This window comes from Uranotaenia lowii, chromosome 3, assembly GCF_029784155.1.
Source record: "Uranotaenia lowii strain MFRU-FL chromosome 3, ASM2978415v1, whole genome shotgun sequence".
In the NCBI taxonomy this organism is placed as follows: Eukaryota; Metazoa; Arthropoda; class Insecta; order Diptera; family Culicidae; genus Uranotaenia; species Uranotaenia lowii.
In genome coordinates, this window is record NC_073693.1 from 110,597,679 (window position 1) to 110,614,877 (window position 17,199).

The 17,199-nt window shown below is 32.1% G+C and overlaps 1 protein-coding gene across 1 annotated transcript in view; it reads left to right on the forward strand.

Moving 5' to 3' along the window:
* Nucleotides 1-599: 599 nt before the first annotated feature.
* Nucleotides 600-17,199, forward strand: part of LOC129752518 (uncharacterized) — an 87,432-nt gene continuing 70,832 nt past the window's right edge. The window contains exon 1 of the mRNA XM_055748290.1: nucleotides 600-766. The gene's annotated coding sequence lies outside the window, so the exon portion shown is untranslated. The remainder of the gene's footprint in view (nucleotides 767-17,199) is intronic.

Consider the following 17,199-nt stretch of genomic DNA (forward strand, 5'->3'; position numbering starts at 1 on the left):
TAGTTAAAGGGTGGTCCATAATAGGTACAGTGGGTGGTCCAAAATACCGACCAGAGCATGATCGATAAATCAAGTTTTAAGGCTTAAACCTTGTTAAATTGCAACAAACGACGATAGGTTTCGATAGAAAAAGCCTTGATCGTCGTAATTAACGGATAATGCAGTCAAAAATTGTAACATGTATTTTTTAATTTCATAAAATGCCATAGCCACTTCCCAAAGCGGTCCAAAATGCATTTGATGATATTTGATTATATTTTGATGCAAATTCAATAAAACTAATACCTTTTTATTAGTTCTTCCAGCTATAGCATTTCATCGAATATTCGGAAAAGTTTCACTATAGATAACTGCAAACGCAATTTTCCTGAGAAAATTGACAGCCTAGAGAAGATTCATACCTACTAGGTAATAGGTAGCACTTCCTCTAATAATGCCCACCACCGCCCATCGCACGACAACAATCATGATTGTTAGCTGGAATACATGTGCTGTAGTGCCGTCCCAGTCAACCCAGGTCTCGTGTTTGACACCGCAAGCTGACCGCGACTCTCGGCTAGGTTCACCACAGCCAGTCGCAGTCAGATTAACGCCAACGTTTGTACGGTTCGGAACTGTGCGACGCTCAAAGCGCGCGCGCACTGAAATTCGACTCGCATGTGTATTGTCATCGTCAGTCGCGTTCGCCGGGTGTTGTTGTCGGTTGGCCGAAATTTGTATCCCCCCAAGGGGTCATCCATCCATCGTGTGACATCTCGAAAGCTTCGTGAGTTCATAGATCATCAATTACCGGGTGTCGCGATCGCACCCAGTGGCAGTTTGTGACCTTGACTTTGGTGTTTGGGCTCACTCTCGGTGTCGCAAATCGGCAATTGAAGAGCTGTTGTTCCATACATGGGGCTAAATGTGGACAGAATGGAAAAGGAAGTTGCTGCTTCAAAAATTGCTGGGGAATACTTAGTGATAGGGAATTGTGAAATAGACCCTTGTGAAGAGTTCCACCACAGTTGTTGACGACAACTGACAGGCCTTTAGGCGCTCGCAAGGTCAAACACATGGCGGTGGCAGATGGGATAGTCACAAAGGCGATGTTTGTTTTGTTGCCGAAAATGCATTGCTATGAGTGGTGGATAAAGCCACCCCTACAATAATGGCTTGTCTCTGTTGCCGGAATCAACCCGGCTAGGTGTCGCGGTGCGTGATCGTATGCAATTTTACGACACAACACCTTCGAGAGCCGGCTAAACACTTCAACCCTAAATATTTAGTGTACCGAGTAGAGGCGATTGCTGTTTTCAATTACTATCACCCGGCTGGCTAGTTCGAGAACAGAAAAAACATACAAAAGACGCTAGTCTATTTACTTTGAGAACAAGCCATTCGTCCACGTTTGTTATCATCATCAATATTGAACTACGAGAGGTTAAACACAATAAAGAGTCATCGTCGGCTCGCTTCTCTCGAGTCAAACCTACTCACTGCGAGGAAAAAGTGATTAAGATGTAACCTATCCGGGGTTTAGTTGGCTCATTATTTCCCATTACTTTACGATAGCAACTATTTCACAGTAGCCGCAATAAGTAGAGGGATTCCGGCATTTGTCTGTTAACTAAAAGGTGCTAAAAACTTCGAAGATTCTTTATTTTTGGCAATTGTTATGAAAAAAATACAGAAAAGAGTTCAACTTTTCTGAACATGTTTTTTTTTAATTTTAAATATATTAAAAAAAACTATTCATTTAAATTTTTTAACAAAACTTAAAAATCGTAAACCTATGTGAGAAAGAATAATTGGTCATCATACAAAAATAACAATTAAGAATGTGATGATCCCAACGCTCACGTAATGAAACAGCGATAAGAACATAGAGGTCGATGACCTAGAAAAATTCTCTTTGCTTTGCTGGAGAAGGAAACATGAGAAAAAGTTTATACCAAGCTCACCATTTATAGATCTCTACTACTTTGGCACTGTATGACAGGGAACTGTCTTGCAAAAATTCGAACGATTTGTTAGGCACTTCGATCCGAAGAGTTTTCAGTGCAATAATAACACTTGTTTGAAATGTTTTTTAAAGACGTTGTGAACTTTATTGACCGACCTATAATTTTAATGTGAAGTCGGGCGCTGAATCCGAAAAAAAATATTCGATAAAATCTAGGTAAAAGCGTTTTAGAGTTATGCTCCAAATATTAAATTCCGAAAAATTAAAAAGTACTTGTACTTAGATTCAAATATCTCAGAATACATAATATAAATTTGAACATCTATTTTGCATATGAAAGGTGAAAAAATTTTCTTTCGATCATCTGAACTTAATTTTTGCGTATGATGAATTGTGTTGGGAGATATTAATGAATTTATGATAAAAATTAATTTTGTTAAGAGATGATAATAATAACATTTTTTAGATAAATTTTGTTTTATCGACAGATTTAGGCTCGTTGGTAACATTCAAAAAAATCTGATTTTGTACGGGCCTCAAATGTCAATTTAGAACAAAGATTTCAAGTGGTTATTAATCAAAATCAGTAGAAAATTGAAGAAGTTATGGTTAACTTACTACATGGCCGTAGAAACGGGGGGAGCGGGTTTGGGGGTTAAATCACCCCCCCCCCCTCCCCGTCCCATGAGGATCCAAAAAACAAGCGAGGAATTCTACTCTACACTCAAAATTTTAAATTCAGAACCAAATTATGATAATAGAGTAAGGTTAATCAAGAATAACAATCTAGACTAAAAATAATGGCAAAAACCCATCCCATGTTCATTATTCTGCTATATGTTTTTTTTTTAATTTTCTTCACTTGTTCATGGAAATTCAGGTCTGAATATTATATAATAAATTAAATTAAACCCATTTCATAGGTTCTGATTCCATTATTGCTCTAACCAAAATTTTATTTATTTTTGTATTTTGGATGCTGTATCCAGTTCAGTATTCTTTATTTTCAGTTTGAATAATTATAACAAAATTAGCAATGAAAAGCTGCTTTGAAATCATGGTTCAAATCTGGCTATGCATTTCATAACTTAATTCTCACACAAAACTCAAAAGTTTAAGGAATCGAAATGGCAATCCTCAAATTCTTATTCATCAGCTTTTAATTCATATTTTAATTTAGATTCACAATACAGATTAATAATGAATAATTTGAATAGTGAATTTAGATTAAACCTGAACTATAGAATTTAAATAATAGATTCAAGAATGAGGGCTCTAAAATTTGGTTCATAAATCTAGAATTCTAAGGTCAATTTTTTTATTCAGGTTCAGAATTCAGATTCAGATTGCAGATTCAAAATTAAGAAAAAGATTAAGTAGAATTTGAGTTGATTTTCAAAGTTTTGATTTATGCAAAAAACCTAAATTTTATTTTAAAAAAATCACAGGATTTTCATTATGGAATTGATTCTTTATGAAAATTATTTACTGCTAAAGAAACAATTTTATTGTTTTCAATACACAAAGTTTATATTTTCTCGGTGTATTGTTTAACATTAATCACACATTAAGGATCATAAAACAGGCCCGTGCGAAGGACCCATCCAAGGGGGGGGTTTTTGAAATTCAAATTTAGCCAAAAATAATAACAATCCCAAAAATACACAAGAAATAAGTAAATTGATTTCTAAACCATTTTCTTACTAAAAATTATTACACACACTCTTAAAACAATTAATTTTACTAGTAAAATTAATCAACATTTTAAAAACGAATCAAAATGAATGTTCCATTCCAATGCTATTTCTGGTAAGTCATTGGTAAATTATTCAAAATGATATTCCTTATTCTGAACTAGAAAACAAATTCTAAGAAGTCTAGAAATCAAATTTGAAATCAATATTTCTGAAACACCAGAAAAAGAATGCACATGAAAATTTCGAATGAAACTTCGGACATAAGAATTATGGCACAGATATAGAATACATAAAACATAACACCAGATTTTAAAAAAATCCGAGTTTTCAAATAAATATCAGATTACGTAAAAAATTAACCAAGATGAAAAATTGTTGGAAAAATTATAATGATTGTTATTCATTTTTCATCTTATTTTACATTTCTTTACATTATTTTCAATGGAAGGATCGATAAAAAAAAATTTGGAATTTGGAAAAAAAAAAACTATCACGATTAGAAATGTGAATTCTCGATTTAGAAAAACATTTTGAACTTCAATAGTTGATATTTGAATTTAATTTGATAAAAAGATGAAAAAATTTTATTCAAGACTGCCAGTGATCAAAGTCAAAAATGAAACCCTTTTCTGTATCAAAATTCGTTCAGAAATTTATATAAAAGGCCAAAAAAGATCTGAAGTTCAAAATAATCACTCTTTACATACATATATTTATAACACAACGTGTTCAATTATACATACAAATTTCAGATAAGGAAATGATCAATAAGAAACTGGTAAAATGAAAATAATGAAATCCAAGTTTTGTTGTAAATATTCAAAGCATAAAGATAATACAAATTTAGATAAAATTGCGTATTAAAATTTAACTTTAAAGTTCCTGCTTTAAATCATGATCGATTAAAAACATATTATTTAACATAATGAAAATTAGAGAAACTTTTATAAATTTTCAATCTAATATTTTAAAGTTAAAAATTTCAAGATCTGAATATTTTGTCTGTATCAATTGGAATATTGGGCCCTGAAAAGGACAAAAGATGGAAACTATGTTTTTCTTATTAAAAATTCAATTTCAAAGGTTGAAGATTATGTTTTTAAAACACAAAAAATAAAGTTTTAAAAACCTTGGAAAGATTCATTACAAGTATTTCTGACATTACGGAATAAAGTTTTAAAAAAATTGAATACATTTAACAAAATTTGTTCAAACCGGCAAAACATTTAGATTTGTGCTTTAAAAATATTGTATATTCAATTTGGTTTAAAATTTCATTAAAGATGGGGAAAAGCACACAAATTGATAACCTTTATAACTTTTTCGCAGAATTCGAAATCTTTTGAAGTCTTGAAGAGAAGTTAAAAATGGATTGATACCTTTATTTTAAGATCTTGTGATTTTGTTTCAAAGTTTTGTCAAAATAATGCAGAAATTTCTAAAATGTTTTTGAAATATTTACAAAAAATATTCAAAAAACAAAAGCTGATAGCAAAACTTCATCTTTAGATCCAGGGCACATAAATAAGTCAAAATTAGCTTTTAAATTCTTCGCACCTCGAAGGATGTTAATTTCGTGGCACTGTGTAATTTTTCAATACATCATTGAATGTGATGTTGAGCATAGAACAAAGAACTTAATAGAACAAAAAACACAAAATAAAATTGAGACTGAAACTAGTTTCTATTTCATATAAGCACAATTTTTTTGTAAATAAAATTTTTAATAAATAAGTAGAGAACACTAGATTTTAGATTTTAACTTTTTATTCTGATAACCATCGTGAGTCACGATACATGGCTTCCGACTTGTAGATGCATAAAATTAATATTCGTTGAATTAATTTTGAAGTTTCAATGTTTCAAATTCTGAAATTGTTTTGTTACACTTCTGAATAAAAACCTATTTTAAAGACGAGGTAGGGATTTTGTATGCCCCCCCTCCCCCGTTCGCACGGCCTTGCCATGAAACAATTTAACCCGCCAAACAGCAAAATTCTGCATTTTTTGTTTCAGAAACCAATAGACAATTTTCTGCTAATATATTTTAATTAACGGGAAGTTTTTTTTGTAATTTCTTTATTTGAAACGGATCATACCTTGAGGCTTTAAGGAGCCAAACTCGTTTTGTGTAATTAACGGGAAGTGTTGTGTTAAATTTTGTAGAATAAGGTTTCATAACTTGATTCATAACATTTGAATTATGCTTTTTAATGGAGCATACTAGCATAGGGTTGCCATCATGTCCCGCTTTTTTTCGAAAATGTCCCGCCGTCCCGCTTTTTACTCGAAATGTCCCGCTTATTTCAACAACGTTTTCCTGATTTATTTTGATTGAATTACGTTATCAAACTTCAAAATGATATTCTTCAATTCCCGTTTAAGCATTCCGATGGAGTGCTTATATTATATAGATTAAGCTTGTCAGATAGCCCGGTTTAATCAATCCTTATCCGGATATTTGACACTTAATTTAGGGAAAGTCCGGTCCGGCCCAGTTGCCTGGGGATTTTTCCCGGGTTTATTCACTTTATTTGCAAAACCATGCAAAAAAACCTCAAAGTGAGTGATTTAATTTTTTTTTATTTTTGCGTCCCGGTCGGCCATCGCGGATCCAGCAAGTTACAGACGATTTTTGAGCAAGTTTTAACTATATAATCATCAAAGGTTTTTCGAAAGCCTAAAATACGATTCAATATCATCTGATTAGTTTTTATGGGAAAAAAATATTTCAATGATTTTCTTACTTTTTATTGTTATTCATTTATTTACATAGTTCTCCATCTCACGACATAAATTGATAGAAATAATTCCTAAAATTCAAATAGTATTTGAAATACTGATTTTTATTGAAAAGTTCCATGATTTTGACCAAATTTACCAGGATTTTGGGATGAAAACTTTGAAATCAAATGCCCGGATTTTTTCTGGGTCTTAGATAAAATAATACAATTTTGCTTGAGTTCCTCAAGAATAAAAATGTGTTTCATTTTTCAAACTCATGACAGATTTCAATCTATCAAACTTTATGGGACAAGGTATGGCTTTTCAAGTTGTATGTTAAACTGAATGAAATTTAAAAATGTTTACTTTGTTATTATATTATTTCAATGCTTTTTCCAATCTCATTATTGATATGTGACAGTAGACTGAGCCTATTTGGGGTCATTTTTGAATTTCTCAAACCTTGAGATCTTAAAAGCTTTGTTTAGGTTCAAAACTCATTAAGATTTTTTTTTTGCAAAATTTTTAAGTAACGTTTACATGAGTAAATTTGAACTTTTATGTTTCTATGGGAAAAATGAATATTTTGTACTGATAAATCAACATTAGTTTTGTTTCTTCCGAACCTGCTGATGGTTTCTATTCATAAATTCTTGAATATAAAGTTTTCGTTGAACAACTTTGTCAAAGACCGTAACTTCGTATCCTATTAGGCAAAAAATTTATTAGATGTTGAATGGGGTCATGTCTTTTAACTTTGAAAAACAATAAATAAGTTTGACAACACTGCTGGGTGTCTAGCAAGATATTGCGTAACTACTTTTCATGAAATACTTAGCGAGGCACCAGCAGTAATGTCAACTGAATTTATTGTTTGTCAATGCCAAAAGACATGCACCCATTCAACATCTAATCAATTTTTTGCCTAACAAGATACAAAGTTACGGTCTTCGACAAAGTTGTTGTGCAAGATATTTTGTTTAGAGAATTTATAAATTGACACAAAAGTCGTTCGTAGGCTTGGTTCCACAGAAGGAACAAAAATGATGTTGATTTTTCAGTACAAAATATTAAATTTTCCTATACAAACATAAAAGTTCAAATTTACTCATGTGAACGTCACTTAAAAATTCTGCAAGAAATCATGTATAAGTTTTGAGCTAAAACGAAGCTTTTAAGACCCTAGGGTTTGCGAAATTTTAAAATGAACCCAAACTGACTCAGTCCAATGTGACAGGCAATTTAATTATAATGTTTTTCAATTTTAGAAGCTGATGAAAATTGACAAGTCAGATTCAAAAGCATTTTCTTTATTCAAAATAATGTTTTAAAATTTGTATGATATAAATAAAAACATTGATTAAATTTAGCCTAGCCTTTAGGAAGGCTAAGGTCGAGAATCTTCTCGACGGCAACTGGTTATTTTTGTGGCATGGCAAAATTTGTAGCTTTTCAGTAAACTAAAATATATTGCCTGAAGGTTTTATTTTTGGTAGTGCTAGTGGAAGACTGGTAAGACAATGGTGACCCACTCTACTTTGCACTAAAATGAATAAGTATTATAAGTGTGAAAATTTTTAAAATTTTGAGATGTTCTCAATCTTAAAACTAAACTTATTTATGTATGTGACTTTTGCAGTATAACAAATAATTCTATTCATGCTATCTGATATAGTGAAAATGAAAGCTTTACCAAGCATTTGTTTTATATTGACCTTCAAGAGCAAGTATGATGAAAATATGATTTATGAGATTTGAAAATCGTTTGTAATGCCGATCATTTCCATAAATGATTATTCGTTTTTAGTTACAATCAAAGCTGAATGATCCATTTGACGGAATAGCGTTGCAAAGCTTCAACTTTGATCGATGTTTACTCCTGGGTTTAAAACCAAGACGTTGACCTGGACATCAGGTGTTCTACCAACTAAAAGTATCGCATTTTAATACCTAGAGAATCTACCAAAATCATACAAACATACGTATCATGACTCATGACTATTTCTAATACTTTTTAAAATGTCCTGCTTTTTCCGGCTGTGTCCCGCTTTTTTTCTAAAAATGTCCCGCTTTTTTTTAACCATCTGGCAAGCCTATACTAGCATAGGGTTACCATATCTCGCGACACCAAAAAGAGTACATTGAGATCATTTATCCAAAAGTCAGGAGAAACGTTGAACAGTAGAACCCCGAACTCCAAGATCCTAATATTTACCGGGCTTTGCGCCCGAATGGTATGCAAAAGGATGTACAGTAGAACCCCGCTTACCCGAGGTAATGGGGTGAGGGACCATCTCGGATAAGTGAAACCTCGGATTAAACGAAATACATTGATAAACCCAATCCTTTTGCTCTGGTTTTGCATATCATTCAGGCGCATAGCTCGGTTCTTAAATACATGGATTTTAATTTCCTATTTACTTGGCATCTCTGGCAAGTTTAGATTTTGAACTTACCAACAATGTCAATTGAATACCGTGTTTTAGGAATTTAACCCATTAAGGACATTTTTCCTCAAGATTTAATACTTTAACAATATATCGGGATGATAGAACACATTTTTTCAATGGATTTTAAATGAAAATAGTAGGTCGGATAAGCAGGTTTCTACTGTATATATTTCATGCTATCTGAGGCACCGAGACATTTCAATCCAATCAAAAACTGTTAATGTCTTGGAAGTGATGTGAATTACATGACAATTATAAATTTTCTTTTAAAATATTCTTGTACTTTACCTAAATTTTGTGCATATTGTTTACTGCTTGCATACTCAAATGCGCTTATTGCGCTCACTGTTAATAACGACTAAAAATGCATGACTTTAGAACAAAATGTTAAAGTAATTTGCTGTACGCTGTATTCCTTTCGTAGTTTTGCTTACGATGTAAAACACCTTCATAAAATATAAGAAATACGTCTTTCAAATGTCTTTCAACAAAAAAAGAGTACATTTGGTAAAATTTCATAAAAAGAAGAGTATACCCATTTTTCGATCGGAAAAGAGTACATGTACTCTTAAAAGAGTACATATGGTAACCCTATACTAGCAGCAAGCGAAAAAGCGAAATATCTAGTATTTGGTCCGCAATGTGTTTATATGGCAGATTTTTTATAGCCAAATTTCATACTAAAATCGTTAATTTGGTTCAAGTTTGTATCAAGCAAATTTGATCCGAAAACTTGCTATCTCTTACTTTTTTTTTGAAAATTTGATTTTTAAAGGTTAACCCTTCGTTTCATAAAGTAACAAATTTGCAACAATTTAATGCATGAAAAACGGAAAAATCGTATTTTATTTTAATTTTTTTCTTGATGTACTCATCATTTTCGAATGTTTAAAATGATTTTTAAGAAGGGTTGGTATCTTTGAATTTGCAAAAGAATTTGGAAGATTGGGGTTGTTTAATTTGAGAACAGAATAAGGTTTTTTTAAGAAATGGAAAGCTCTTTTTAAAAATCTACTTTAATTCTCAAATCAAATAGGTTTGATCTGGGGATTTTTTTTTATTATCTGACGGGTTTGCGCCGGGGGTCTTCAGATTTTCCCCAAAATTGAAATTTTGGTTCATTTTTGCGACTTAAAAACACATGTATTTTTTCAGATTTCTAACATTTTTATTTTTTGAGTTAGCTTCGGTTAGATTTTTTTGTAAATAAAAAATAACCTTTTTTCAAAGCTACATAACTCTGTTGTTTCTCAACGGAAATAATAAAATAGCACATCAAAATGCATTGAAATTTTATCAGCTTTCCAAATAGAATAGTTGACAAAAATTAATTAATGACCTTCAACATGAAAAGTTGTAAATAAACTTTAAATGGCGTCTAAAAGTACCGTCTGCACCACAGAATATTTTGCAAAAAATACCATTGTGTAGCTCAATTCATGATGCAACTTTCATCTGAAGACACCAAAGTGGGCCATTAACACCTTGAAGAGTTATGAAAGAAGTAATGACAATAAATCTCTTTTTTTGCATCGAAAACAAACAATGGTGGAACAACTGCACTCACATATGGAGATAGCAAGCACTTTTAACAACATGGAAACAAAAGGCTTCAACATAAAAGACTAAAAAAAGAGGCTTTGTTCTAGAAATTTCGAAAAAAAATATCAATTTGTGACTGTCCTATATGAAATATACCTGAATAACAGTCCCATATGTAAAATACCACGGATTTGGTTACTTTTCAATGTTTCTTTCGGCGAAATAGTCTTTGGTTTATTGCTTTAAATCGTTTAAACATTTTTTTAACTCACTTGATGTCGAATGAAGGTCTGACTTTCTTAGGAATGACTGCCTGAGCGAAAAACTATCGGATGCAATCAAAAATCGTAAAAAGATTTTTTTTTAACGAACACAAACACAAACAGGATCTCAATGAAACTTAATGTTTCCTCGAAGAGATTCCTTTCACTTAACTCTAAGCGTACATCTTTCGAGGATATGATAGCTAGCATCTTACACAGCAAGAAAAATTCGTGTAATTTTAGACCGAAAACGATGCACGAAAACGGAACATCGATTTTGATGTAAAATTCTATCACGATATATTTTTTTCAAAAATGTAATTGAGGCGTGTAAATTTAGATCGAAAACAATGCACGAAATCGGACGACGAAAGCCGTCGTGTAAAAATAGACGGGGATGTAAATTTTAAGATTTATTATCGTAAATATTAGAAACCTTTGCTAAATATTCAGGTTTTGCTGTTGTCTATGGATGAATAAGCTGCTTTAAAAATTTTAATTTTGCATATATTTCCAAAAATTACCTTAAAGATATACACCATCACGCACAGCGTCAGCCTGGAATTTTCGTTTCATCCGATGATTCCCAGCACGGTGATGTTGAACAGATGGCCGTCACTAGGATCCTCGATTCGTCCCAGGACACCATTATTTTTTGGTCCGCGTCACCTCCGCCTGACGAAAATTTCTCCGAAAAATCACTGCCACTGCGAAAAATCTTATCTTGCTGCAATGGAGAGAAAACTGATTTATTTCAATAGCATTTTTTTTTTTCAATATGACATTATTATGAACCTACCAGCTTTTGAAGGATTATGGAAATGCTAGAGCTACGCCTACGACTCGTTTTCGAATAATTTTCTTACTTGTTTACTTTGTATCCGACGCGCGCCACACAAGTTGCACATTTCCATTTAATTTTAAATCAAACATACAATTTTACACTGTTTGTGATATAAAATTCATTGACCGCTTGATTTTTACATCACGGAATGTAAAATTATAGCAAAACAATGTATTTCTATTCACTTTTTGAAAAAAGACTAAAATTCCATCAAAAGGAGTTGAAAATTGCATCGTCTTCGATTTACAATTGTAAAAAATTAGACTACTCGTGTTTTAGATTCCGTATACTTTTAGAAATTTTTTGCTGTGTACAAATGCTAAAACCACCAACCCACAGAAAGTGTACTATGTACACACAAAATTTTCGGGACTCCACTTAGCAAAAATTCAGTGTTACTTTCCATTAGCAAAAATATTTTTTTACTTTCGAGTTAGCAAAAAGCTAAATTTACTTGATATTAGCAATAAAAAAGACCATATTACTTGATTTTAGTAAAACAAAGTTTTTTTTAGCCGCTTTGTTCACAGACAGCAGCCGCCGCGCCAGTTGGGAGAAAAATAAAAAGTTGACGCGATTAAGTGCGGTCCCGGATGTTCGTTGCTGGTGGTGCTTGTGGTGACCAACTCCACGACGAAATGGTAGCTAAATAGACACCGGATGCTTACAGGTAAGATCCGATTTTAAAGTCTACAGATTTTCCGATTTTTAATCGAAAAAATTGTTTTTTTTTTCTTCCAGATGACAAACGCCGGCAAACACGACGGGTTTTTTGCAACAGTCCGGAAATGAAAAGTTGAAATTGGAATTTTGAACCCGCTGCTACCGGAACAAACCCGGTGCGTTCGTGAATTAGGATCGGTCGCTTGGCGTTTCACTCGCCGAAAGGTGTGTTCCCAGGATTGTAAATTATTAAATAAAAGTGCAAATTAAGTTTCGAAAAAATTTGTAAAATAAAATCAAAATGAAGTTATTTGTGTATTCTAATGCTAAATCAAACATTCCCTCAATAAAAAAAAACAATAAATTTTGAAATTTAAAATCCGGAGCTATCTTTTCCTCCGATTTTTGCTAGCAATTTTAGTAAAAAATGCGGCGGCTAACTTTTTTTCTCGTTTGCTCAAATTTTAGTTAAAAAATATTGCTAAATTGATTGCTAAGTTTCTAGCTGGTCAAATTTGAGCAAAATTTTGCTAAATTCCGGCCTCGAAAGTTTTGTGTGTATGCCGTGACCGGGATTTGATCTCATGACAGTTGGCTTAGAAGACTGAGAGGCTATCCTCTACGCCACGGGCTGCGGCTAATTCAACTTACAATGTGGAATTCATGATATTTTTTTTTGCAAAAGTATGTTTCTTTTTCTGACAATTGCATTTAGAAGTTCAAAAATGATCAAATTTAAGTCTTAGAAAGTAGCTTGGTTAGAAAAGTATATTTTGTATGGGACTGTTATGCTAGTAGATTTGAAAAAGGTTTCAAATATGGTCGAATAACAGTCCCATAATGAATAAAAATGGTGCTCTCGACCTTACCAATAACCCAATTTCAAAAATTTCAGGCCTAACGATTTATTATGACAACCTAGAAACGATTTTCGTTTGTGCTGAAAGTGGTGGTCACAATTTAAAAATATATTCCAAAACAGAAAAAGCTGATTGTCTCGCTTGCTTATTTTTGTATATGGGACTGTTATGAAAGAAGGGGCGGTAGATTGTTGCAGCTTAACTGACTTCATGTTATATCCAAAAATCTATTAACGTATTCGTTTATACCCAGTTTTGCACCAGGTCACAACAAGTTATGCACATTTTACTGTCATTTTTAGAAGTTTATGCGCTAGGTTTTGCATCCGTAATTCCCCAGATTTGATTTAAAATGGACGGTGGAACACTGAAGATATTTTCATCATTTTACAGCCTGGGCTGGCTATACTGAGCTCTTTGATTATTTCTACAACATTTGTGCCATTTTCTCATACTTTTTTGATCAATGGGAAAGGATTTTGGTGTCCAGTGCTTAGCTCCTGATATAAAAACTATGTAAAGCACGTCTATATTTCATTTTTTTAATCACATTTTTATGATCCCAAACATAGGGACTGAACCTTCTACTATTGGCATTGATTATGCTTCACAATGATCTTTGATCGAAAAATTAATGAGTTACATAGTATATGACCAGGTTGTAAAAGCAACATTCCCATTATTAGTTATATCACTTAAACAATACGATACTCAGAATTTTGGTTAAAATTTAAAGTCAGTTTTGCTGCAAACATTCTACAAAGCGCGAAAAAGTAGTGTTTTTTACCTGCTTTGATAAGTTCTTTTGTTTCCATGTTGTTAGAAGTGCTTGCTATCTCCATATGTGAGTGCAGTTGTTCCATCATTGTTTGTTTTCGATGCAAAAAAAGAGATTTATTGTCATTACTTCTTTCATAACTCTTCAAGGTGTTAATGGCCCACTTTGGTGTCTTCAGATGAAAGTTGCATCATGAATTGAGCTACACAATGGTATTTTTTGCAAAATATTCTGTGGTGCAGACGGTACTTTTAGACGCCATTTAAAGTTTATTTACAACTTTTCATGTTGAAGGTCATTAATTAATTTTTGTCAACTATTCTATTTGGAAAGCTGATAAAATTTCAATGCATTTTGATGTGCTATTTTATAATTTCCGTTGAGAAACAACAGAGTTATGTAGCTTTGAAAAAGGTTATTTTTTATTTACAAAAAAATCTAACCGAAGCTAACTCAAAAAATTAAAATGTTAGAAATCTGAAAAAATACATGTGTTTTTAAGTCGCAAAAATGAACCAAATTTTCAATTTTGGGGAAAATCTGAAGACCCCCGGCGCAAATTGTCAGATAATAAAAAAAAATCCCCATCTACCAGACGAATTAAAAGATTATAAGCATCGATGAAAGCGAATTTAGCTTACCTTTTAGGTTCAGGGCCCATTCCCTAAAGTTACGAATTCATACGAAAACTTTTAATGTAAAAGTACTTGAAAATTAACCCTTCATATTTTCCGTAAAATATCATTTCAAACTGTTGCAAATGATGAGTAAATCAAGAAAAAAAAATGAAAATAAAAAACAATTTTTCACTTTTTTCATACATTAATTGTTGTAAATTTGTTACTTTATGAAAAGAAGGGTCAATAATCATATAGCGAAGAACATAATTTGTGTTATACATTGTTGGGAAAAAAATCGTAGTTAAAATCAGTCACCAAATTTGTGAAGATAGGTAAAAAATCGTTGAATCATATTATACGGTTTTTTTGACAAAACTACACAAAGATTCTCAAAAGTATGATTTTCATTCAATGATCAACTTTTCCGAAGACCGCAAATAATTGAAAATTCTGAGATAAAAGCCACAGAAGTTATTTTTTGTCAGTATTTCCCAATTACGCAAATTACGAGAATTCCGACGAAATCGTAAAGAAGATGTTTAGCAAATGTAATCATTGATATTTCTTAACCCTCATCCTTCCCCGAAATTTTTACCCGGTTCAGTTCCTGAAGTGACAATAATACCAACCAATACATCTCTCTTGTTTCTCAACCGATTTTTATAAAATTTGTAGTTTTGGAAACCTCGTAACGTGAATCAAATATGTTTTTCAAGCGTTATTCACCTACTATACTTAAATTTTTCGTTATTCAAAATCTGAGAAAAAATCCGAAAAGCATGCTTCGGAAAAAAAACTGTAGATCAGCTACGGAATGCTCAAAAAAATTTCACTTTGTGTACAAGAAGCTGAAGTTAAAAGCTATACGCTGCACATTAGTATATGTTTTATGCATTTTTTAAAATCCTGACCACAAATAATATAAACAGTGGTGTAAATCCCGTACTTTTTAATCAATGGACCGTCAAAATTGTTTAAGTCACACCAGATAAATTTGGAAAAGAGGATTGTAAAGTTGACTTAAATTGGTGCATTTTCTTATCTTCAGATTGTCCTTATACGAAACATAGACGAATTTTCAAAGGTAGCAATTTTTCCAACTATTTTAAATTTGCAATTTCTCTGATTTTCTAATACTTAAATTCAACTTTGCACTGAAGCTGCTTATAAGTTTTCAAAATTGGGTGGGATTGGGCGGCGAAATCGACCAAATCATAGGGTGTTGAGTATTTTGACGTTGAAAGTTGGCAACATTTATTTCTTTTCGCGCAAAATACGCTACACCTAAACCTTAGATTGTCAAATGTTGAGAAACAAGAGAAACATAGTGGTTTTAGTCAGGAGGGTCACATTGAAACTCCAGGAACTCTCTCGGGTATAAATTTTAGGGACGGATGAGGGTTAATAAGTGATTATAAAACATATGAATTTATGTTAACGTTCGATTTTTAGTTGATGTTGGTGTAAACTTCATTTAAGCCTCTTTATTCAAAACTACTTTTGTCGCAATGATTGAACACAATGATTCAAATAGGCAATGTTCTAATTATTGAACACGTAAACAATGAGTATCATTGTATATATTTAGGGGAATTCACTTGATAGTATGCTTTGCAGGGGTGATTTTGGATGAGTTAGCTACCAAGAAACAGTTTGTTTATATTTCCAAACACCAATCAATGTTTGTTCAATAACCGGTACATGCATTTCTTTACGAAACGAGTACTGCAAGATTAAACGTTCAATAATTGAAACATAAGCGTTTTCTATGATCCAATGATTGACAACTTTAGTTTGTTAAATTTTAAGAAAATAGGGATAATTAAGGCTGCCACTCTTCCAGAAATCATCTAAAAAGACTGTGTTGAAAACACTCATATTATTATCTTAGGCGTTTATTTGTCTTTAATCCAATTTTTCTCCCAATCGAAGAAGGCCATTTTCTTCATCCAGTCGAAAAACCAAGCCAAAATTTGATCACATATTCTGGTTTCGAGGAATGCTTCTACCCTATTCAAGAAGCACACAATCAATCATCAAAATATAGTTCAATTTACTATATTTATAGTTCAATACCTAGAATCAATCATACATTTGTAGTAGAATCTATCATATTTACGGTCAATTACACCACTACAGTTGAATCTATCATATTTATAGTTACATGTTAGAAGTCAACTAGAAATGTATAGTTGAACCTAATATATTTATAGTTGATTAACTTAAATCAATCATACAATTGTAGTTGAATTTATCATCTTTACAGTTTAATCAATTATACCACTACTGTTGAATCTATCGTATTTGGTTGACGTGAGACGTCAACCAGGAATGTATAGTTGAATCGATTATATTTATAGTTGAATGCCTAAAATCAATCATTCAAATGTAGTTGAATCTATCATATTAACATTTGAATCATAACAGTTAACTTTATTATATTTATAGTTGATCGCGTCAAGTCAATCATCAGTTTGTAGTTGAGTCTATTGTATTTATACTGCCGCTGGAAGCATATTTCTATTTTATTTCGAAAAAACATGATTTTTAGAGTGAACGTGGTGTTTCTATCAAAAAACGGTAAACAAACTTTTTTAAATAAGTCCTCTAGACACCAAAAAGTAGGAAATTTCAAAATGTAACATGTGACAATTATGCTTCCAACGGCAGTATAGTTTGATGCGAAAAAATCAACTACGCTTTATAACCTTTATTATGAATCAACTATGATTGGTATAACCAGCTGAAATAATAAGAACAACTGTGGTCTTTTTTCTCCGTGTAACCTCATGATAACAAATTTAGGTTTAAGT